Here is a 24,175-nt window from a genome sequence, read left to right as displayed (position 1 = left end):
GAGGGAAGGAACTGGGAGAAGCTCTCTTAGACGAAAGTGGGTGTGCGGAGTAGGGTTTGTCCCGTGTCACACTCGGCAAACTGGTTGTTGAGGTGATATCGGCCTTCGCCGAGTACTTTCATACTTGACAAAGAAACGGATTGGGGTAGTGTATAAAAATGAATATTGAAATATCATATACTAGCTGACTTTAAAATTACATTTCCATGACTACTATGTTCATATTTTCACTTCGTTATTATTGTGGATTTGTATTTCTGAATTTTGGGGCTATTTTATATATTGTGTACCGGAACATTTGATTTTGATTTCCAAATTAGACACTTAGGCTCAAGCTTGCCCAGGCTTCACAAAAGTTCTGGCTCCGCCACTGCTTTGCCCACAAGACGCCTCCATACCAAGCTGCAGTGCAAGCTCTCACAGCAGGGCGCTTGCCAAAATACATTAGTCAACCAACAGAGAACAAGGTGAGTTGGTTCTCAAATTTGAAATGACCGGCACAGGCCTGGACTAAGCTTAAAAGAAAAGGAGTCCCTTGCCCTCCATGTATAAAGCATCCATATAAAAAACATTTGTTACGTTCTGTGAGAAACATCTTAATAAATCGACAAGTGTTAAGTAGTTTCAGCAACCGTACCTTATACAACTAACAATTCTGTACATGTATATATACACAAGCAACCATCGGGATAAGTGCTTCCCTTCATGCTTGGCGAGTCATAGAGTTTCACCACATAGCTAAATTTTCCTTTAATAGCAACAAAGCAAGAAAGAAGAAAGAGAGAATGAGATGCTGGCTTAGCTTGAGAATAGGAGACACCAGGAATGAAACACTTTGGATCAAACAAGAAAAACTAGCTCCCGAGGGATGATAAAATGCCACACCATTCTTTACTCTCGAGCAGACGGATCCAAAGTTCATGTCTGCTCAGGAAATGTAGTAGAGCAGGAACTGATTTTGGAGGTACGTGCATGCCTTATAAAGTTCGGAAGTGATCGTATACCGGTGGTAGTGGACCATCTGATTTACCCCGGCAGTAGTGCTGAAGGGACGATCTTCGTGATCTCTTGATCTTGTTCGCAACTTGGGTAGATCTGGTAGTATCATATTGTCACCATCCTAGACAACATGCAATCCAAAATTGCCATGTTTCTCCGACACGATAAATCCCTGCTGCACTTCTCCGGGTGGTTAATTAAACGGTAGAGTTGCATTTTGGGGGTGTTGAACCGATGCGAGGTTTACAGATTTTTTTTTCTATCTACTATCAATGCATCAACGCATCCTGGTGCAAGTTTGTTTTGCTTTATCTGGGAAGAAAAAGTTATAACGTGATGTTGTGCTCGGCCTCATCATCTTGTTTTTTTGTTTCATATTTTTCATTCCCCATTTTGTTCAAGGATTATCTCAAAATAGAATGGGTCGACATAGGCATGTTTATAATTGAGTATACATTGAACACTTAATTGTTCTATTGGAAAATTAGTCTACTTGGAAGCCAAGGATCGCTTTTCTCTGAATGTAGTTTCCAACTACTGTGCTTTTTTTTTCAGATGCGATGGATATGGCAGCTCTCTTTGGTTCAGATATTAGAACTTTTGGTACTGATGGCGTTGATTTATGCCTGCCAATTGTAGCAATGAATTCCACTGCCACTTTGAGTGTATTAATAAATGTGCACTCGCAAAAAAAAATGTGAGGTTCATCAGGCTTTTTGATGACCATGTTGGCTCCCCTCTAGCCAAATCAGATACTCCACGAAACATAATGATAGGTATGCCAGGAGACGTTGTTGTCTGTTAAAATAGTTAGCAAGTTCACTTAATTGTAGTGATATCTTAAATTTTGTGATTGAACTGAAATGATGCAGCGCAAATGTTGGCAGATGTCTCAGCAAAACCTGTGAGAGATAAGATATAAAACCCACCATCCCCACAGCTGGGCTCTCCTCATAATTTTTTTATTTTTTTTGAAAATGGAGGTATACCCCCGGCCTCTGCATCATGATGATGCATGCGGCCCTCTTATTAAAAATCCAGAGAGTATCAACGTAAAGGTCTTACAGCTCGCAAACGGAGCAAAGCAAAGTACATAACCCGGAAAAATACAAGTGGACAAAAACAACCATAACGGTGATAATAAAGATAAGCTCTCTAGACTCCTATCCTGTTATGCGAACGCCATCCGAACCGGTTGAATATAACCCGAGCCACCATCTCCCATTGGTTGCACCCAGTAACCAAAGGCTTCCTGGAGTCCACAGGAGTAAGGACCACGTACGGATCCAAGTTGTAGCTTTGAAGATAACCTGCAAAAAAGTTAAGTTGTGTTGTCTGTTAAAAATCATATCATTTCTGCAGTTCCATATAGCCCATAATAACGCACATATTCCAATCCGAATACGAGCCGCCATGATCTGTTCAACCCCAGCTAACCACGTCCCAAACAAAGACGCAATATCTACTGGTGGATTGATATTAAAGGCTATATGAATCGTTCTCCAAAGTAACTTGGCAAGTGGGCATTCAAGGAATAAATGTTGTATTGTCTCATCCTGAGCACAAAAACAACACCGTGAATTACCAACCCATCGCCTCTTAAGAAGGTTGTCCTTGGTGAGTATTACTTGCTTGTGGACAAATCACATAAAAATTTTAATCCGCAAAGGAACCTTAACCTTCCATATATGTAGTGACCGTGAGAGAGGGCCAGAATTAATCAGATCCGTATAAAAAGATTTCACCGTAAATATCTCATTTTTAGTTAACTTCCATTGTGTTGAGTCCGGCATGTCGGAGAGTCGAACTTCAATCAATCTCCGAACCAAGTGCATCCAGGCTGTCCATCTCTCACCCGCTAACGTACGTCTGAACTGGATGTTCAAGGGAATAGTTTGGATGACAATACCTACGTAATCCTTCTTATGTTGCACAATATTATAAAGGGTGGGATATTGTAAGGCCAGAGGCGTCTTTCCTAACCACGTATCCTCCCAAAATTTTGTTGACATCCCATTGCCAACCAAGAATTTGACCCTACGAAAGAACATATCCTTCGTTTTCATAAGTCCCTTCCAGAACGGCGAATCAGTCGGTCTCATAAATTTTTGACAGCCCAATTTTTTTGAAAAGGAACTTCTGGTATTCAGCATTGTCTAGAAACATGTTGGCTGAGGCTCCTTTTAGCCTAGGAATCACTTGTTGGGTTTTTGGTAAGCAGAAAGTGTCATTACATCTTTCAAGGTTGACCTACAGAAATTTCACAATTAGTACAAGTTTTCAGCATAAGCATGTAGTACTTGCTATACTGCTTACATACAGAGTATCTCTCACCTTATGTCCTGCTATTTTGAACCATGCCAAGTCTACAGGTAAGCAAAAAAGTTCTTCCATAGGCTTACCAACTAAGTATAGCTCCTCATTTTTGTATTTCAGAGACCCTAGCATGTTTTCTCCTGCATTCCGGACGGTAAATTCTTCCATAGGCTTACCAAATGTTAGTTCTGTAAATGATTGTTTCTATGATTTGGACTTCTGAAAAGAAAAAGTAAAATCAGAATAGTAGAGTTCTTGTGAAGTCGTGAGGTCAAAGTGTGAGGTGGTTGGAAATATCTTCTCGATTGTAATGACGCATGGTGGTTCTTATAAAAATCTTTGGTGTCGATCCAGACGTGTTTACCTTTTACTAGTGTGATTCTTTTGTTTAGTGTACATCAGAGTTTAAACACGCACATATTTTCATACTATATGAAAAGTGTGCGGGTGGCTGGGATGATTTCCTCGGGCATGTTGTCACCTCCCACCATTATATGGGTTGACCATAGTAGAAAACCGTACATGTTAGGACGTAGGCCTAGTTCCATGCAACGGCCCATGCGGAGGGATGGAAAATAATCCGATCGAGAGATCGGTCACCCCCTCAACTAAAAAACAAGGAGGTGAGCGAACAGGCAACGTTACACCCCCCCCCCCCCCCCCTTGATATATAGGATAGGAAAATAAGAAGGAAAAGAAAAACAAGTGGGAAAGAAATCTCATCCATCAATTTTGATGTTAACGTAAAATTAACGAATCTAAAAGGGTGACGTATGGAAAACTATGAAAGCCTATGTCCTTTAAAGATAAAGATATGTGCAAAAAACCATGTGAATTTTACCGGCTTAATTGCTACTAGCGGCCTTGTGCACAAGTGGCCGCACACTCTGCCCTACTAGGTGTGCTGGCTAGCATGTCTTCCTACACCCCTTTATCCCCCTTCTCAAATTCCTAAAAGAAATATGCCCTAGAGGCAATAGCAAAATTGTTATTTATATTTCCTTATATCATGATAAATGTTGATTATTCATGCTAGAATTGTATTAACCGGAAACTTAGTACATGTGTGAATACATAGACAAACAGAGTGTCCCTAGTATGCCTCTATTTGACTAGCTCTTTAATCAAAGATGGTTAAATTTCCTGACCATAGACATGTGTTGTTATTTGATGAACGGGATCACATCATTAGAGAATGATGTGATGGACAATACCCATCCGTTAGCTTAGCATTATGATCGTTTAGTTTTATTGCTATTTCTTTCTTCATGACTTATACATATTCCTCTAACTATGAGATTATGCAACTTCCGAATACCGGAGAAACACCTTGTGTGCTATCAAACGTCACAACGTAACTGGGTGATTATAAAGATGCTCTATAGGTGTTTACGATGGTGTTCATTGAGTTGGCATAGATCGAGATTAGGATTTGTCACTCCGTGTATCGGAGAGGTATCTTTGGGCCCTCTCAGTAACGCACATCACTATAAGCCTTGCAAGCAATGTGACTAATGAGTTAGTTACAGGATGATGCATTACGGAACGAGTAAAGAGACTTGCCGGTAACGAGATTGAACTAGGTATGATGATACCGACGATCAAATCTCGGGCAAGTAACATACCGATGACAAAGGGAATAACGTATGTTGTTATGCGGTTTGACCGATAAAGATCTTCATAGAATATGTAGGAGCCAATATGAGTATCCAGGTTCCGCTATTGGTTATTGACCGGAGATGTGTCTCGGCCATGTCTACATAGTTCTCGAACCCGTAGGGTCCGCACGCTTAACGTTCGATGACGATTTATATTATGAGTTATGTGATTTGGTGACCGAAGTTAGTTCGGAGTCCCGGATGAGATCACGGACATGACGAGGAGTCTCGAAATGGTCGAGAGGTAAAGATTCATATATTGGAAGGTTATATTCGGACATCAGAATGGTTCCGAGTGATTCAGATATTTTACCGGAGTACCGAGGGGTTACCGGAACCCCCCGGGGAAAGTATTGGGCCTATTGAGCCATATTGGAGGAGAGGAGGAAGCCCGCGTGGGGAGGCGCACGCCCCCCTCTTGCCCAAACCGAATTGGACTAGGGGAGGGGGGAGGCCCCCCTCTTTCCTTCTCCCTCTCTCTCCCTTCCCCTTTTCCTCTCCGGTGGAAGGAAGGAGGGAGGGCGAATCCTACTTGGACTAGGAGTCCAAGTAGGACTCCCCCCATGCCCCCCCCTCCCTTGGCCGGCCACCTCCTCCTCCCCCTTTATATACGGAGGCAGAGGGGGCAACCCAAAGGCACAACAGACAATCTCTTAGCCGTGTGTGGTGTCCCCCTCCATAGTTTAACACCTCGGTCACATCGTTGTAGTGCTTAGGCGAAGCATTGCGCCGGTAACTTCATCATCATCGTTGTCACGCCGTCGTGCTGACGGAACTCTCCCTCATCCTCAACTGGATCAAGAGCTCGAGGGACGTCATCGTGCTGAACGTGTGCTGAACACGGAGGTGCCGTATGTTCAGTACTTGGATCAGTTGGATCGTGAAGACGTTCGACTACATCAACCGCGTTACTAAATGCTTACGCTTTCGGTCTACGAGGGCACATGGACACACTCTCCCCTCTCGTTGCTATGCATCTCCTAGTTAGATCTTGCATGATCGTAGGAATTTTTTTGAATTACTACGTTCCCCAACAATTCCGCCCACAAGACTCCTCCATTCTTAGCTACAGTGCAAGCTCTCGCGACGGGGCACTTGCCAAAGTAAATTAATTAACCAAGAAGGAACTACGTAATAAGTTGGTTCTCACATCTGAAACTAAAAGCATAAGTCTAGACTAAGATCACATGAAAAGGCGTCCCTTGCCTCCATATGTAAAGCATTGGCTACGTTTTGTTAAAAACATCGCATAAAATCGACGGGTCATAAATAGTTTCACCAACAACATCTTATATGACTTACAACTTATATACATGTACATATATATGCAACCAATGTAGTGAGCAGTTCTCTTCGTGCTTCGCTGAGTCATTGAGTTTCACCACATAGCAAATTTCTCCTACGCTCTTTAATAGCAATAATGCAAGAAAGAAGGAATAAAAAAGAAGAGCCTAGCTTAGCTTGAGAATAGGAGATACCAGGAATGAAACACTCTAGATCAAACCAGGAAAACTTGTTCAAACAAGTGATGCTTCAACGCCACACCGTTGAGCATCGCCAAAGTTTCTTTATGAGGAAGGAATGAAGTTATACATGGGAATTACGTGGACGCTAGATGATATGACGCGCTCCTCTGAGCCCGCTGTGGTTGTGTTCAACATCGATGTATTCGATGTATCTATGGGCTTGGACTGGTTGCAATTGTGTGTTTGCTTCCATGAACTCGTGTGTATGTTCTTTTCTCTTTTCATCCTGTGGCCAGTGGGTACCTGTGTGTCAAACACGAGGGAAAACACCTTTGACAGGGCTGCCATTAACATCCCATTTTTTTCATGGAAAAGAAATCAATTAGCAGGCTAAAATATAAAAACTTACATACAATCAGACATGTAAAAATGTTCATCTCATATTTAAAAAGTATTTTCCATTTTATTTTGATAACCTTAATGTATTTAAAAAAATATTTGTCGTATGTTGAAAAATGTTTGTCCTGTAGATGAAATATGTTCAATGTATTTTTCAAAATATTCATCTTGTGTCTTAAAATGTCCATCGTGTATTAAAAATGTTTGCCATGTTTTAAAAAGAATGTTCATCGTATATTTGAAAAATGTATACCAAAACGTATTTATTAATAAAAAAAAAATACCGTTGTAACAAAATAAAAAGAGGAAAACCAGAAGAAAACACTCAAAAGGAGAAACTAAAAAAATAAAAGAAAACCAGAATAAAACCAAAGCTTGGGCCAAAGAATATAGATTTATGGAAACACAAACAAAAAAGGGGTCAAAAAATCAACAAACACGATAGAAATTTTCAATGAAATGGGCAGACCGAGAGTATAGGCTGCGTTCGGTGAAATTTCGTCAAATAGGACTTTCTAGGAAAACTGTCAGAACGGGTGTAATGATTTCGGCGAACACGAGGCACCGGTCTATCGGCCCAAATTTTGGCCGGTCACACCGCATATGTCCTATACAAAGCTCCCAAGCCGTCAAATGAGGACGCGGTTGCAGCACATCTGTCGCAGCTCGCCGCTACCACATTCCCAGCTGTTGCAGTGACCGTAGTAACTCGCACCAGATCTTTCATCGTGGTATGCAGCTTTTCTCCTTGTCCGACGAATGGCCGATTGTAGCATCTCCGCTATCCAGTTCCAGCAACGACAATTGCCGGTTCCAGCAACTTTGCAACAGCGCATAGGCAGCCTGCCGGCTCCGTTAGTACACGGTTCCAGCTTCGTCAACCCATGGTTGCATTTCTGTGGCGCTTTGTAGCAACCCGTCCATAGATGTTTGATGTCCCCATTGCAGCACCTAGGTTGCCAGTTCCAGCAATTTCGCTCACCAGTTGCAGCATCCTGGACTCGCCCCATCCCCTGTCTTAGCTTCACCAGTGGCCGGCCCCAGCAAGCCCACACCCTGGATGCAGCTTTTCTATTTTGCCATAGTAGCTTCCCGCGTCGCCGGTACCAGCACCGCTCTGCGCTGTAGCAGCTTTTGCACGCTCCGGCTACAGCTTCTCACATTGCCGGTTCAGACATTGTCATGCGCGCATTGCAGCATCTGCGTGCACCGGTTGCAGCTACTCGTATCGTCGTCCGAAGAGAGCTAGGACCGACGCTCACCTTTACAGCAGCGATGCCCCATTTGGCAGCACCGGCGCCCTCCCCGGCCTCTAGCAGTGCGACGAGCAGTGCCCCAATAGTAGCGCATGGACCAGAACGTGCCGTTGAATGCCTCCATATCGCCATCCGGAGAGAGCTAGGACCGAACTCGCCTTTGCAGCACTGACGCCCCATCTCGCAGCATCGGTGCCCTCCCGGCCTGCAGCAGTGCGATGAGCAATGCCCAAGAGTAGCGCACGGACCAGAACATGTCATTGAATGCATCTGTATCGCCATCCGGATAGAGTTGCGACTGACGCTCGTTGCTCGCCTTTGCAACACGATGACCCATCTCGCAGCACCGGCACCCTCCCGGCCTGCAGCAGTGCCCCAATAGTAACGCACAGACCATAATGTGTCGTTGAACGCATCACCCCACCATTATTGTCATGGCGTCATCCTTCACCGAACTACTGTTTTAGGCATTCCTAATTCTGAATTCGGTTAATTTTGGACATATTGGACATGATTGGTAGTCCTTTTCTTATACGGGAAGTCTAGCCGCTTCATCAATAGATGAGAGGTGACGGCCAATTGAACAGTACACAATCGAACAATCAATCTATCACTATGTAATCTTTACCGTATCTCCTTTACCCTAGTTTTTCTTCTTCTAGTTTTTCTTGTTGCGGGGCGGCGAAACTCGAGGCCCTAGGGGCGATCGGGTCGATCTAGGGCAGTCCATAGCTGCCGCGTGTCCTGACGGGGGCCCCCTTAGGCATGTGGGGATTGCTTGAATACTGCACTTCTGGCCGGGTCTCCTTTGATGTGAGTTGTGGTGTATCATCCCCGGTGTTGATGGTACACAGTGACGTGTTCATGTGCATGAAGGAAATATGCCCTAGAGGCAATATTAAAGTTATTATTTATTTCCTTATATCATGATAAATGTTTATTATTCATGCTAGAATTGTATTAACCGGAAACATAATACATGTGTGAATACATAGACAAACAGAGTGTCACTAGTATGCCTCTACTTGACTAGCTCGTTGATCGAAGATGGTTATGTTTCCTAACCATAGACATGAGTTGTCATTTGATTAACGGGATCACATCATTAGGAGAGTGATGTGATTGACTTGACCCATTCCGTTAGCTTAGCACTTGATCGTTTAGTTTGTTGCTATTGTTTTCTTCATAACTTATACATGTTCCTATGACTATGAGATTATGCAACTCCCGTTTACCGGAGGAACACTTTGTGTGCTACCAAACGTCACAACGTAACTGGGTGATTATAAAGGTTCTCTACAGGTGTCTCCGAAGGTACTTGTTGGGTTGGCGTATTTCGAGATTAGGATTTGTCACTCCGATTGTCGGAGAGGTATCTCTAGGCCCTCTCGGTAATGCACATCACTCAAGCCTTGCAAGCATTGCAACTAATAAGTTAGTTGCAGGATGATGTATTACGGAACGAGTAAAGAGACTTGCCGGTAACGAGATTGAACTAGGTATTAAGATACCGACGATCGAATCTCAGGCAAGTAACATACCTATGACAAAGGGAACAACGTATGTTGTTATGCGGTCTGACCGATAAAGATCTTCGTAGAATATGTAGGAGCCAATATGAGCATCCAGGTTCCGCTATTGGTTATTGACCGGAGACGTGTCTCGGTCATGTCTACATAGTCCTCGAACCCGTAGGGTCCGCACGCTTAAAGTTCGGTGACGATCGTAATTAGAGTTTTTGTGTTTTGATGAACCGAAGGTTGTTCGGAGTCCCGGATGTGATCACGGACATGACGAGGAGTCTCGAAATGGTCGAGACATAAAGATTGATATATTGGAAGCCTATATTTGGATATCGGAAACGTTCCGGGTGAAATCGGGATTTTACCGGAGTACCGGGGGGTTACCGGACCCCCCCCCCCCGGGCGGGTTAATGGGCCTACATGGGCCCTAAGGGAGAAGAGGAGGGCCGGCCAGGGCAGGCCGCGCGCCCCCTTCCCCCTAGTCTGAATAGGACAAGGAAGGGGGGGGGGCCCTTTCCTCTTTCCCCCTTCCCCTTTCCTTCTCCAACAAGGCGAGAGGGGGGAGTCCTACTCCCGGTGGGAGTAGGACTCCTCCAGGCGCACCGCTAGGGCCGGCCGCACCTCCCCCTCTCCCTCCTTTATATACAGGGGCAAGAGGGCACCCCATGACACACAAGTTGATCTTCGTGATCGTTCCTTAGCCGTGTGCGGTGCCCCCTTCCACCATATTCCACCTCGGTCATATCGTAGCGGTGCTTAGGCGAAGCCCTGCGTTAGTAGAACATCATCACCGTCATCACGCCGTCATGCTGACGAAACTCTCCCTCAACACCCGGCTGGATCGGAGCTCGAGGGATGTCACCGAGTTGAACGTGTGCAGAACTCGGAGGTGTCGTACGTTCGGTACTTGGATCGGTCGGATCGGGAAGACGTACGACTACTTCCTCTACATTATGTCAATGCTTCCGTTGCCGGTCTACGAGGGTACGTGGACAACACTCTCCCCTCTCGTTGCTATGCATCACCATGATCTTGCGTGTGCGTAGGAATTTTTTTGAAATTACTACGTTTCCCAACAGTGGCATCCGAGCCTAGGTTTTATGCGTTGATGTTATTTGCACGAATAGAACACAAGTGAGTTGTGGGCGATATAAGTCATACTGCTTACCAGCATGTCATACTTTGGTTCGGCGATATTGTTGGATGAAGTGGCCCGGACCGACATTACGTGTACTCTTACGCGAGACTGGTTCTACCGACGTGCTTTGCACACAGGTGGCTGACGGGTATCAGTTTCTCCAACTTTAGTTGAACCGAGTGTGGCTACGCCCGGTACTTGCGAAGGTTAAAACAACACCAACTTGACAAACTATCATTGTGGTTTTGATGCGTAGGTAAGAACGGTTCTTGCTAAGCCCGTAGCAGCCACGTAAAACTTGCAACAACAAAGTAGAGGACGTCTAACTTGTTTTTGCAGGGCATGTTGTGATGTGATATGGTCATGTCATGATGCTAAATTTTATTGTATGAGATGATCATGTTTTGTAACCGAGTTATCGGCAACTGGCAGGAGCCATATGGTTGTCGCTTTATTGTATGCAATGCAATTGCGCTGTAATGCTTTACTTTATCACTAAGCGGTAGCGATAGTCGTGGAAGCATAAGATTGGCGAGACGACGACGATGCTACGATGGTGATCAAGGTGTCGCGCCGGTGACAATGGTGATCATGACGGTGCTTCAGAGATGGAGATCACAAGCACAAGATGATAATGGCCATATCATATCACTTATATTGATTGCATGTGATGTTTATCTTTTATGCATCTTATCTTGCTTTGATTGACGGTAGCATTATAAGATGATCTCTCACTAAATTTCAAGATAAAAGTGTTCTCCCTGAGTATGCACCGTTGCCAAAGTTCGTCGTGCCCAGACACCACGTGATGATCGGGTGTGATAAGCTCTACGTCCATCTACAACGGGTGCAAGCCAGTTTTGCACACGCAGAATACTCAGGTTAAACTTGACGAGCCTAGCATATGCAGATATGGCCTCGGAACACTGAGACCGAAAAGTCGAGCGTGAATCATATAGCAGATATGATCAACATATTGATGTTCACCATTGAAAGCTACTCCATTTCACGTGATGATCGGTTATGGTTTAGTTGATATGGATCACATGATCACTTAGAAGATTAGAGGGATGTCTTTCTAAGTGGAAGTTCTTAAGTAATATGATTAATTGAACTTAAATTTATCATGAACTTAGTGCCTGATAGTATCTTGCTTGTCTATGTTTGATTGTAGATAGATGGCCCGTGCTGTTGTTCCGTTGAATTTTAATACGTTCCTTGAGAAAGCAAAGTTGAAAGATGATGGTAGCAATTACACGGACTGGATCCGTAACTTGAGGATTATCCTCATTGCTGCACAGAAGAATTACGTCCTGGAAGCACCGCTAGGTGCCAGGCCTGCTGCTGGAGCAACACCAGATGTTATGAACGTCTGGCAGAGCAAAGCTGATGACTACTCGATAGTTCAGTGTGCCATGCTTTACGGCTTAGAATCGGGACTTCAACGATGTTTCGAACGTCCTGGAGCATACGAGATGTTCTAGGAGTTGAAGTTAATATTTCAAGCAAATGCCCGGATTGAGAGATATGAAGTCTCCAATAAATTCTATAGCTGCAAGATGGAGGAGAATAGTTCTGTCAGTGAACATATACTCAAAATGTCTGGGTATCATAATCACTTGACTCAACTGGGAGTTAATCTTCCTGTTGATAGTGTCATTGACAGAGTTCTTCAATCACTGCCACCAAGCTACAAGAGCTTCATGATGAACTATAACATGCAAGGGATGAGCTCTTCGCAATGCTAAAGGCTGCGGAGGTAGAAATCAAGAAGGAGCATCAAGTGTTGATGGTTAACAAGACCGCTAGTTTCAAGAAAAAGGACAAAGGGAAGAAGAAGGGGAATTTCAAGAAGAACAGTAAGCAAGTTGCTGCTCAGGAGAAGAAACCCAAATCTGGACCTGATCCTGAAACTGAGTGCTTCTACTGCAAGCAGACTGGACACTGGAAGCGAAACTGCCCCAAGTATTTGGCGGATAAGAAGGATGGCAAGGTGAACAAAGGTATATGTGATATACATGTTATTGATGTGTACCTTATTAGAGCTCGCAGTAGCACCTGGGTATTTGATACTGGTTCTGTTGCTAACATTTGCAACTCGCAACAGGGACTACGGATTAAGAGAACACTGGCAAAGGACGAGGTGACGATGCGCGTGGGAAATGGTTCCAAAGTCGATGTGATCGTGGTCGGCACGCTACCTCTACATCTACCTTCGGGATTAGTTTTAGACCTAAGTAATTGTTATTTGGTGACAGCGTTGAGCATGAACATTATATCTGGATCTTGTTTGATGTGAGACGGTTATTCATTTAAATCAGAGAATAATGGTTGTTCTATTTATATGAGTAATATCTTTTATGGTCATGCACTCTTGAAGAGTGGTCCATTTTTGATGAATCTCGATAGTAGTGATACACATATTCATAATGTTGAAGCCAAAAGATGCAGAGTTGATAATGATAGTGCAACTTATTTGTGGCACTGCCGTTCAGTTCATATCGGTGTAAAGCGCATGAAGAAACTCTATACTGATGGACTTTTGGAATCACTTGATTATGAATGACTTGGTACTTGCGAACCGTGCCTCATGGGCAAGATGACTAAAACGCCGTTCTCTGGTACTATGGAGAGAGCAACGGATTTGTTGGAAATCATACATACAGATGTATGTGGTCCGATGAATATTAAGGCTCGTGGTGGATATCATTATTTTCTCACCTTCACAGATAATTTAAGCAGATATGGGTATATCTACTTAATGAAACATAAGTACGAAACATTTGAAAAGTTTAAAGAATTTCAGAGTGAAGTTGAAAATCATCGTAACAAGAAAATAAAGTTTCTACGATCTGATCATGGAGGAGAATATTTGAGTTACGAGTTTGGTCTACATTTGAAACAATGCAGAATAGTTTCGCAACTCACGCCACCCGGAACACCACAGCGTAATGGTGTGTCCGAACGTTGTAATCGTACTTTACTAGATATGGTGTGATCTATGATGTCTCTTTCAGATTTACCGCTATTGTTTTGGGGTTATGCTTTAGAGATGGCTGCATTCACGTTAAATAGGGCACCATCGAAATCCGTTGAGACGACGCCTTATGAACTGTGGTTTGGTAAGAAACCAAAGTTGTCGTTTCTGAAAATTTGGGGCTGCGATGCTTATGTGAAAAAGCTTCAACCTGATAAGCTCGAACCCAAATCGGAGAAATGTGTCTTCATAGGATACCCAAAGGAAACTGTTGGGTACACCTTCTATCACAGATCCGAAGGCAAAACTTTCGTTGCTAAGAATGGATCCTTTCTAGAGAAGGAGTTTCTCTCGAAAGAAGTGAGTGGGAGGAAAGTAGAACTTGATGAGGTAATTGTACCTACTCCCTTATTGGAAAGTAGTACATCACAGAAACCGGTTTCTATTTCACCTACACCAATTAGTGAGGAAGCTAATGATAATGATCATGAAACTTCAGATCAAGTTACTACCGAACCTCGTAGATCAACCAGAATAAGATCCGCACCAGAGTGGTATGGTAATCCTGTTCTGAAAGTCATGCTACTAGATCATGATGAACCTACAAACTATGAAGAAGCGATGGTGAGCCCAGATTCCGCAAAATGGCTAGAAGCCATGAAATCTGAGATGGGGTCCATGTATGAGAACAAAGTGTGGACTTTGGTTGACTTGCTCGTTGATCGGCAAGCAATTGAGAATAAATGGATCTTCAAGAAGAAGACTGATGTTGACGGTAATGTTACTGTCTACAAAGCTCGACTTGTTGCAAAAGGTTTTCGACAAATTCAAGGGATTGACTACGATGAGACCTTCTCACCTGTAGCGATGCTTAAGTCTGTCCGAATCATGTTAGCAATTGCTGCATTTTATGATTATGAAATTTGGCAAATGGATGTCAAAACTGCATTCCTGAATGGATTTCTGGAAGAAGAGTTGTATATGATGCAGCCAGAAGGTTTTGTCGATCCAAAGGGAGCTAACAAAGTGTGCAAGCTCCAGCGATCCATTTATGGACTGGTGCAAGCCTCTCGGAGTTGGAATAAACGCTTTGATAGTGTGATCAAAGCATTTGGTTTTGTACAGACTTTTGGAGAAACCTGTATTTACAAGAAAGTGAGTGGGAGCTCTGTAGCATTTCTGATATTATATGTGGATGACATATTATTGATTGGAAATGATATAGAATTTCTGGATAGCATAAAGGGATACTTGAATAAGAGTTTTTCAATGAAAGACCTCGGTGAAGCTGCTTACATATTGGGCATTAAGATCTATAGAGATAGATCAAGACGCTTAATTGGACTTTCACAAAGCACATACCTTGACAAAGTTTTGAAGAAGTTCAAAATGGATCAAGCAAAGAAAGGGTTCTTGCCTGTGTTACAAGGTGTGAAGTTGAGTAAGACTCAATGTCCGACCACCGCAGAAGATAGAGAGAAAATGAAAGATGTTCCCTATGCTTCAGCCATAGGATCTATCATGTATGCAATGCTGTGTACCAGACCTGATGTGTGCCTTGCTATAAGTCTAGCAGGAAGGTACCAAAGTAATCCAACAGTGGATCACTGGACAGCGGTCAAGAACATCCTGAAGTACCTAAAAAGGACTAAGGATATGTTTCTCGTATATGGAGGTGACAAAGAGCTTATCATAAATGGTTATGTTGATGCAAGCTTTGACACTAATCCGGACGATTCTAAATCGCAAACCGGATACGTGTTTATACTAAAGGGTGGAGCTATCAGTTGGTGCAGTTCTAAACAAAGCGTCGTGGCGGGATCTACATGTGAAGAGGAGTACACAGCTGCTTCGGAAGCAGTAAATGAAGGAGTCTGGATGAATGAGTTCATATCCGATCTAGGTGTCATACCTAGTGCATCGGGTTCAATGAAAATCTTTTGTGACAATACTGGTGCAACTGGCTTGGCGAAGGAATCCAGATTTCACAAGAGAACCAAGCACATCAAGAGACGCTTCAATTTCATTCGGGATTTAGTCCAAGTGGGAGACATAGAAATTTGCAAGATACATACGGATCTGAATGTTGCAAACCCGCTAACTAAGCCTCTCCCACGAACAAAACATGATCAACACCAAGGCTCCATGGGTGTTAGAATCATTACTGTGTAATCTAGATTATTGACTCTAGTGCAAGTGGGAGACTGAAGGAAATATGCCCTAGAGGCAATAATAAAGTTATTATTTATTTCCTTATATCATGATAAATGTTTATTATTCATGCTAGAATTGTATTAACCGGAAACATAATACATGTGTGAATACATAGACAAACAGAGTGTCACTAGTATGCCTCTACTTGACTAGCTCGTTGGTCGAAGATGATTATGTTTCCTAACCATAGACATGAGTTGTCATTTGATTAACGGTATCACATCATTAGGAGAATGATGTGATTGACTTGACCCATTCCGTTAGCTTAGCACTTGATCGTTTAATTTGTTGCTATTGCTTTCTTCATAACTTATACATGTTCCTATGACTATGAGATTATGCAACTCCCATTTACCGGAGGAACACTTTGTGTGCTACCAAACGTCACAACGTAACTGGGTGATTATAAAGGTGCTCTACAGGTGTCTCCGAAGGTACTTGTTGGGTTGGCGTATTTCGAGATTAGGATTTGTCACTCCGATTGTCGGAGAGGTATCTCTAGGCCCTCTCGGTAATGCACATCACTCAAGCCTTGCAAGCATGCAACTAATAAGTTAGTTGCAGGATGGTGTATTACGGAACGAGTAAAGAGACTTGCCAGTAACGAGATTGAACTAGGTATTAAGATACCGACGATCGAATCTCGAGCAAGTAACATACCTATGACAAAGGGAACAACGTATGTTGTTATGCGGTCTGACCGATAAAGATCTTTGTAGAATATGTAGGAGCCAATATGAGCATCCAGGTTCCGCTATTGGTTGTTGACCGGAGACGTATCTCAGTCATGTCTACATAGTTCTCGAACCCGTAGGGTCCGCACGCTTAAAGTTCGGTGACGATCGTAATTAGGGTTTTTGTGTTTTGATGAACCGAAGGTTGTTCGGAGTCCCGGATGTGATCACGGACATGACGAGGAGTCTCGAAATGGTCGAGACATAAAGTTTGATATATTGGAAGCCTATATTTGGATATCGGAAACGTTCCGGGTGAAATCGGGATTTTATCGGAGTACCGGGGGGTTACCGGACCCCCCCCCCCGAGGGGGGGGGGGGGTTAATGGGCCTACATGGACCCTAAGGGAGAAGAGGAGGGCCGGCCAGGGCAGGCCGCGCGCCCCCTCCCCCCTAGTCCGAATAGTACAAGGAAGGGGGGCGGCGCCCCCCTTTCCTCTTTCCTCCTTCCCCTTTCCTTCTCCAACAAGGCAAGAGGGGGGAGTCCTACTCCCGGTGGGAGTAGGACTCCTCCAGGCGCACCCCTAGGGCCGGCGGCACCTCCCCCTCTCCCTTCTTTATATATGGGGGCAAGGGGGCACCTCATGACACACAAGTTGATCTTCGTGATCGTTCCTTAGCCGTGTGCGGTGCCCCCTTCCACCATATTCCACCTCGGTCATATCGTAGCGATGCTTAGGCGAAGCCCTGCTTCGGTAGAACATCATCACCGTCATCACGCCGTCGTGCTGACAAAACTCTCCCTCAACACTCGGCTGGATCGAAGCTCGAGGGACGTCACCGAGTTGAACGTATGCAGAACTCGGAGGTGCGGTACGTTCGGTACTTGGATCGGTCGGATCAGGAAGATATACGACTACTTCCTCTACGTTGTGTCAACGCTTCCGTTGCCGGTCTACGAGGGTATGTGGACAACACTCTCCCATCTCGTTGCTATGTATCACCATGATCTTGCGTGTGCGTAGGAAATTTTTTGAAATTACTACATTCCCCAACAGTGCGCACATGTTCAACTTATATATCCTTAACGTTTGCTCATCGCGAAATGAGAAGTTCATGATCAGTTGAGTTGTAAAGAGAATCCCTGGTCAATCAAGTGCAGAGAGATTAAGTTCTAGATTTTTGGCGAGATCAGATCAAAACAGTCTTGATTACCCCAGTTAAACGAAAATAGAAGAAAATTACTGAAGTACATTACAAAATAATTCTTTTATTTCATTTTTATATAATTTAGATAACATTTTAATCCCTACAAACATGGTACTCCTCAGATTGTTTTAGGTGGCATACCCCTATTTACCCATGTTGATTGAAGTAGCATTCAATATCATCCATCAGATTAGATTAGATTAGATTAGCAGTGTCCCTTGGGGACATCCAATTAAATTGCAATGATACAAAGAAGATTAGCATGACCCCTGTCTCTGCATAAGTATAACACAAACAAATCTAGATCAGATTAACAGCTAATGAAAGATTCACATTTATTTAAGTGTGCCATAAAAAAGCTCACTATTTATTACAGTCCAGGATGGAATACATGGCATTTACGGCATTCCTTTTATTTACTCGCTCGGTCCCCCTAGCTAGTTAGGCTGGTCATAGTGGGGAGTAACTTAGACTAGTGTCATGCATATGACATTAGACTAAGGCCCTGTTTGGTTCAGTTTTTATCGACGGATTCCGCTGCCGCGCAGCAGAATCTGAACCAAAGGGCGAACCCAGCAGAATCCGATTCCAGAAATCCGCTGCCAAAATCTGAACCAAAAGCGGAAGCAGCCCAGGACGTGCTTTCCAAAATCTGATTCCGCTGCGGGGCAAAATCTGAAAAAGTTGTATCAGCTGGTTTGCCAAATGACCTACATCTTTTCACATCAGATTTTCCACAGCTGTTTTTCCACAGCAGATTTTCCACAGCTGCTTTTAGAAATCCACAACAGAACCAAACAGGGCCTAAGTTACTACCTTTATAATGCAAAGTAACATAATAGTAATATCATAGATGACTTTATTTATTAGCTCATACTCATCTTGCCTTGAAAAACGCTATGTTACAGTAAGAGCATGGTTAATAGCACAGCCTGCTGCTGGCTATAAGCCCCTGCCACATCATCTATAAAGCCTTCCCACACAATAAGCTGGCTTTTAGGTTGGCTCTAAGACTGGCCCTAATAAATACATGGACATTTAATATTTACACCTGTTGTGATCCAATGCATACAACACCTTTGTGGCCATTTCAATGAGCATATATCTGCCATTCATGCCAATAGGATATACCGGATATACCAAAAAAAACTGATCAATATTCAAGCAATTTTAATAATTATGTATGCATATATTCCATTCATGCCAATAGATCATACCAAGGAAAACTAATTAATAAACAAGCAAGAAACAGGTACGCATAGCACCATGACAAAACAGTTGAACATTGCTTGAGTCTTTCCAAGGAAGCATTAATCAAACATAGAACTAAATAAGACACTCGGCAAACAAGCCGTTAGTTTTAATCTTGACGCCGACGATCAACAAACTGATGGCGCATAACACCATGACATCGACACTTAAACATTACACCAGTCTTTTTAAGAAAACATTAACGAAACAAGAGACAATGCAAATAAGCCATTAGTTTTGATGGTAAATGGAGCAACGAATCCATCTGCATCAACATATAACCCCGGGAACCAAAGTGTGAATGATTATTAGTAGTTTAGTACACTGCTAACTTGCTTTCATTTGTAACTTTTAAGATTGATTAGACAGTATTCTAATCTACTGAAATATAAGGAAGGCTTTCTTATTACTAGTTAAGTACAGTACAAAGGCCGTCAAGGAGACTAGCATGCTGGTTAATTATAAGAAAATTAATTAATTCATTAGGGAAAATTCTAAATGTTCAGAGTTTTAGATAAGATGGATACCCTTATTTGCTTTCTGTTTCTGTCATAACCATTTTTAAATTACAACAGCTGAGCATCATATCAAATACATGTGGATTCATATCATACAGAAACGCATAGCTGCATATCATGCAAATATTTGACAGTTTGACATCAACAAAGACCATCTGCATGTTCAGAGTTTAGATAAGCAGAAAAACAAATGTATCACATAGCAGGCTAGCATTGCATGACAGTACTAACTAACCAGATATGCGTAAACAGGTGAAATGTATCAAACAGAAGGCTATCATAGCAAGACTGTACTAGTAAACAGGGGGAGAACACATACCATGCTTCTGGATTCAGATCATCAACATTCGTGTACCACAAAGGGCCTTGTGTCTGGGGAGCCAGCATGGTGCAGAGGCCGCCGCTGCCTTTGGTGGCCGTGGAGGAATCGAGGCACCTGGTCCGGGCTGGCGTGGTGGCGGGACGAGGTGTGGCGCCGACGCGGCGAGACGAGGTGTGGCGCCGACGGCGGGACGAGATGCGGCATCAACGGCGGAAGGAATTGAGGCAGCGACGGCGGGACGACCTGAGGCATCGGCGCACGCGTCCTTTTGGACTGCTGACCCATCTCCTTGATGCGGCGCCGACAGCTGTTCTAGGGTTTGGGGTGGTGGCGATTTGGGGGAAGCTGGAGGCTTTAAAGCTTCGATTTGGCGCGCACCAAGCGATTTGGAGCGAGGGAAAGATGGATTTCGCGCGCGGAGGTGGAAGGAGAAGCGCACGAGGCAAGGGAGACGCACGGGATCGGAAGCGGCGGCACTAGCGCTCGCATCGGCTGCAAGCAGGCGGAAGGCTCTCGTGTTCTGTGTCTTAGCCCGGCGCTTTACGAAGAGCCCGCTCCTTCTCTCTCCTTTCTTTTTTTCTCTCCAGCTCAGATTTTTGCTGATGTGGACTCTGTTGCAGCCTGCTGAATAGGACTATTGTACTTGCTCTAACATATTATGTTACCACCTCTCATTAATTACTTGCCACACAAGCAGAATTTTCTCGAAGTGCGGTATGTTACTAGCTAAGTTACTCCCACTATGGCTTAGAAATACGAAGGTGCATGAGATTTTCTTTTGCGGGTGAAAGGTGCATGAGATTAGGGACGAGAGGCTATATACGTACGCGTGTATGTACTGTCACAGCTAAGATTAGGGACATAAGATTACTGCGAAGATATCATAGCTAGTATGGTTTTCGTCCAACGATATTCCCGGCGGGCTCGTAGTTGCAGGTGATGAAGACGCCACGGTTGTTGTTGCAGACGACGCGAGCGCAGCCCATGGTGGAGTGCCCGCACACCTTCCCCGCGGCGCAGGTGTTGGAGCGGTAGCCGTAGTCCTTCTTCTCGCCCACCCACGCGTTCACCGCATCCGCCGCATTTCAGTCCGCGCCGCCCGACCCCCAGAAGATGTTCTCCCCGTACGGCCCGCCCGAGTGCTGGAGCTTGCAGTCGTTGATCCTCTGGTTGGCGTAGCTCTGGGCGAACCCCTGCAGCTTCGTGCTCAAGCTCACCGCGCCCACCCCGACGGCGGCGTGGGCGGCGTTTGTGCGATGAGAGGTAGTCCTGCGGCGTATTCTGCGCCTCGGAAGGATTAACCATGGTGGCTGCCATGGCTAGGGCGAGCAAGATGGCTAGCTTGGGCGTTTGCATTCTTAGTTCGGGGCCTAAGGGCATCTTCAACAGACGCGTGGTTGTACGGCGCGCTAATTGTTTTTGCAGCGTTAAAATAGTCCTTTTTGCGCGTGGGAGCGATGAAGAAGTTTATCAGATTCACAAAAACATGGCGCCCAATCCGACGGCCCCACCTGCAGGCTGCAACAGTCCAGATTTTACATCGCGCGCGAGCGGATGCACCAAATATGTGGTGCGCGATGCCGTTTTTCCCAGCGCGTTGGATCTTGTTTACCGCGTGCGGGATTTTATTGCGGCTGCTGGAGCGCTAGTTTTGATTGTGCGCGCAGCTGTTTTTTCGAGCGCGCGGCTTATCTAGCGCGTCGATTGGAGATGCTCAAAATGATTTGTATGTGCCTGCACTAGCTAGCTTTGGTTCTGTACGTATAGCTTAAGTACCGAGGTGTAGTGGATTTGTGCGAGAGATTTCTGCAGTTTGCCTGGAAAGTCTAGCACCATGGCAAGGAATTTTCTAGGAGTGGCAAAGAATTCCACGAACAAGACATATGCATGAGGCAACTCGATCGATGGAGTCTCTCTCATTTGGAATTTGTTACGAACGTTGATAACTAGTCTCTACTCTACACCCCTATCCAGAAGGAGAACCCGTGAAGTCGTGAGTGGCTAATGTATATCACGTACGCATGGTTCCAGTAGGAGCATACTTGGACTATCCCATTGTTTGCCCTCAAAGTTGTTAGACCACGCTCTTTGCAGATCGTGTACTACGGCTACTACTAGAATGTGCGTACTGGATTCTTCTATGTCCACGTAACTTTCTGGTAGGGATTTGCTGTGTACGTGACTCGCAGTCGCCCGGTTGGACAATGTCTAGAGACGGGTCTCGCGACCCAGGCGCCGGCGGCGACCGGCGAGTCGGAGGACGATTCTGGGCGCTAGTGGAGAGTGACAAGGAGGAGGGTGACGACGACGGACGGCATCTTCATGCCTGCCCACCGGAGGCGGCGTCACCTACGCCTTCAGATCACATATGCGAGGCTTTCAGGATTGGATATTCAGAGGATGAGGTTGTGCTGATGGTGGATGAGGCGATCCCGCAGGACGATCCGGCAAGGACCGGATTGGAGAAGACGGAAAGGGTCGAGATTGTTCGCCGCGTCGTGCACCGGAGGACGGCGGCGACGGCGATCCGGGCATGGCGTGGCCCGCTTCCAAAGGTACGTCTTCCGGCCCTTACATTCGGTCATTTTCTCGGTTCGGAATGGAAAGTAGTGCCCAGTCGCCGGAAGAAGGGCCGGCAGCCGGAGCCGACGGTGGTACAGTCGTCCGGTGAGATCCCGATCGGGGTAGCCAGGCGGCGGCGTTTGAATTCGTTGCTGGGCTTGGTTGGGCGGCCTGACGATGGGTGTGAGGCCCATCGGATGGCATCGCTGTGTGGGCCGGAGTTGGCCCGGTATGAGGCCCAGGCCAACCCGGTATCCACAGGGTCCACGAGCAGCGAGGCTAATAGCCCTTGCATGCGTACGTGAGAGCGTGTATCGCTGTGCGTTTCTTCTCCGCCGAAGCTGTGCCCTAGGTATATGCGCCGCGACGGTTCATCGGGCTTCCGTCGCTGTGGTCCGGGGCGGGTGACTCGGATCCCTCCCCTGATGGCGGGACGGGGGGATGCAGCACCTTCCGGCCCTAACAAGCAGGTGATCGCCGGAGTGACACCGGCGGCCCGTGGCGGCGGCGTTACACAAGGCCAGTGGCCGGTGCTGCCGGCTGACCGTGGCGCCACACAGGGGTCTCAACCTACGGGTGTGGCCGGAAGAGGAATCTTGCCAGGGCCGCGTCCTGCGCAGGCAGTGGGAGCCGTGCCAGCCGCCGGGCGCGGTGGTCAAGGACTCCGACCGCCGGTGCCGGCTGTAACTCCAGCCGCCGGGCGCGGTGGTCAAGGAATCCGGCCGCCGGTGCCGGCTGCAACTCTACCGATGGCCGTGGGGCGAGGTGCTATTCAGCCGAGGCCGCCGACGATGGCACCTGTCAGGCGTGGCACCTCAACGCAGAAGCGGCAGACCCAAGGCACTGCTGCTGGGTCTCAGCCATGTGTCGCGCTGCCGCCGCACTTCGTTGCGAGGCCGGCGCAAAAACGCTCGGGCCCTACTCAGACAAGGCAGAACTCGGCTGCTAGTGAGAATTTTGATCCGCCCCGGCGATAGTGGGGGGACGACGGTTTGATGCATATGGGGATGGCCAACACCGTGGCTCGTCATTCACGGGAGGTGGTCGTGGTCATGCCTGGCAAAGTGATGGTTCTGCTGAGAGACCTTTTCTCAGCCCTCCGGGTGGTTTTGTTGAGGGAGCTTCTGGACCAGACTACCGACAGAGAGGTGGCTACCATGGTACTCGTGGTGGTCGTGGTGGTCGTGGTGGTGGTCGCGGTAGGTACCGTAACAGACAGCCTCCGCCGCCGGTCATTGTTGACCATTCGGCCCCTGTCGTGGCAGCCGCACCCATTCAGACGACTGACCTGCCTAGCCAGGCGATGGAGGTCGTGATGGCACTGGCCAACGCGGAGGTTCTTGGGATTGGGGGTACTACTGAGCAAGGCGACAAGACCGATTCAGAGAGAGCGTCCAAGTGGGCGCGTAAGAAGGAGAAGATGTTATGTTATCTATGTGGTGAGAATGGTCACTTTATTGCTGAGTGCGTGGCGGAGCTGTGTGATACGTGTGGTAAGCCAGCATATGCCACGAGGGATTGCCCGTTTCTGCGTGATCAGGTTCCGGCTCTTACTATGTATGGAATATATTGTGCTGAGTTGATGTTCTTCGAGTCCCCGGCTGTGAGAGAGATCCCGGTAGAGACGCAGAGCTTGACTACTGGGATTGTGAAAGTTACACAGGGAGAGGTTTCTGAGGCTCAGAGTATGCAG

General features: G+C 45.8%; 1 non-coding gene and 2 pseudogenes across 1 annotated transcript; 1 reads left to right on the top strand and 2 right to left on the bottom strand.

The window, feature by feature from the left end:
* Positions 1-1,483: 1,483 nt before the first annotated feature.
* Positions 1,484-8,226, bottom strand: LOC123153149 (bark storage protein B-like; annotated as a pseudogene).
* A 9,816-nt stretch (positions 8,227-18,042) lies between these two features.
* LOC123155103 (U6 spliceosomal RNA) lies at positions 18,043-18,150 on the top strand. The gene has a single exon (XR_006477222.1). It is a non-coding gene; the product is annotated as a U6 spliceosomal RNA (small nuclear RNA).
* Positions 18,151-20,807: 2,657 nt separating this feature from the next.
* LOC123154266 (pathogenesis-related protein PRB1-2-like) lies at positions 20,808-21,276 on the bottom strand (annotated as a pseudogene).
* Positions 21,277-24,175: the final 2,899 nt, after the last annotated feature.

Source organism: Triticum aestivum, chromosome 7A, assembly GCF_018294505.1.
Source record: "Triticum aestivum cultivar Chinese Spring chromosome 7A, IWGSC CS RefSeq v2.1, whole genome shotgun sequence".
Classification (NCBI taxonomy): Eukaryota; Viridiplantae; Streptophyta; class Magnoliopsida; order Poales; family Poaceae; genus Triticum; species Triticum aestivum.
Note: the sequence above shows the minus strand (reverse complement) of the source record. Positions and strands in the feature narration are given on the sequence as shown.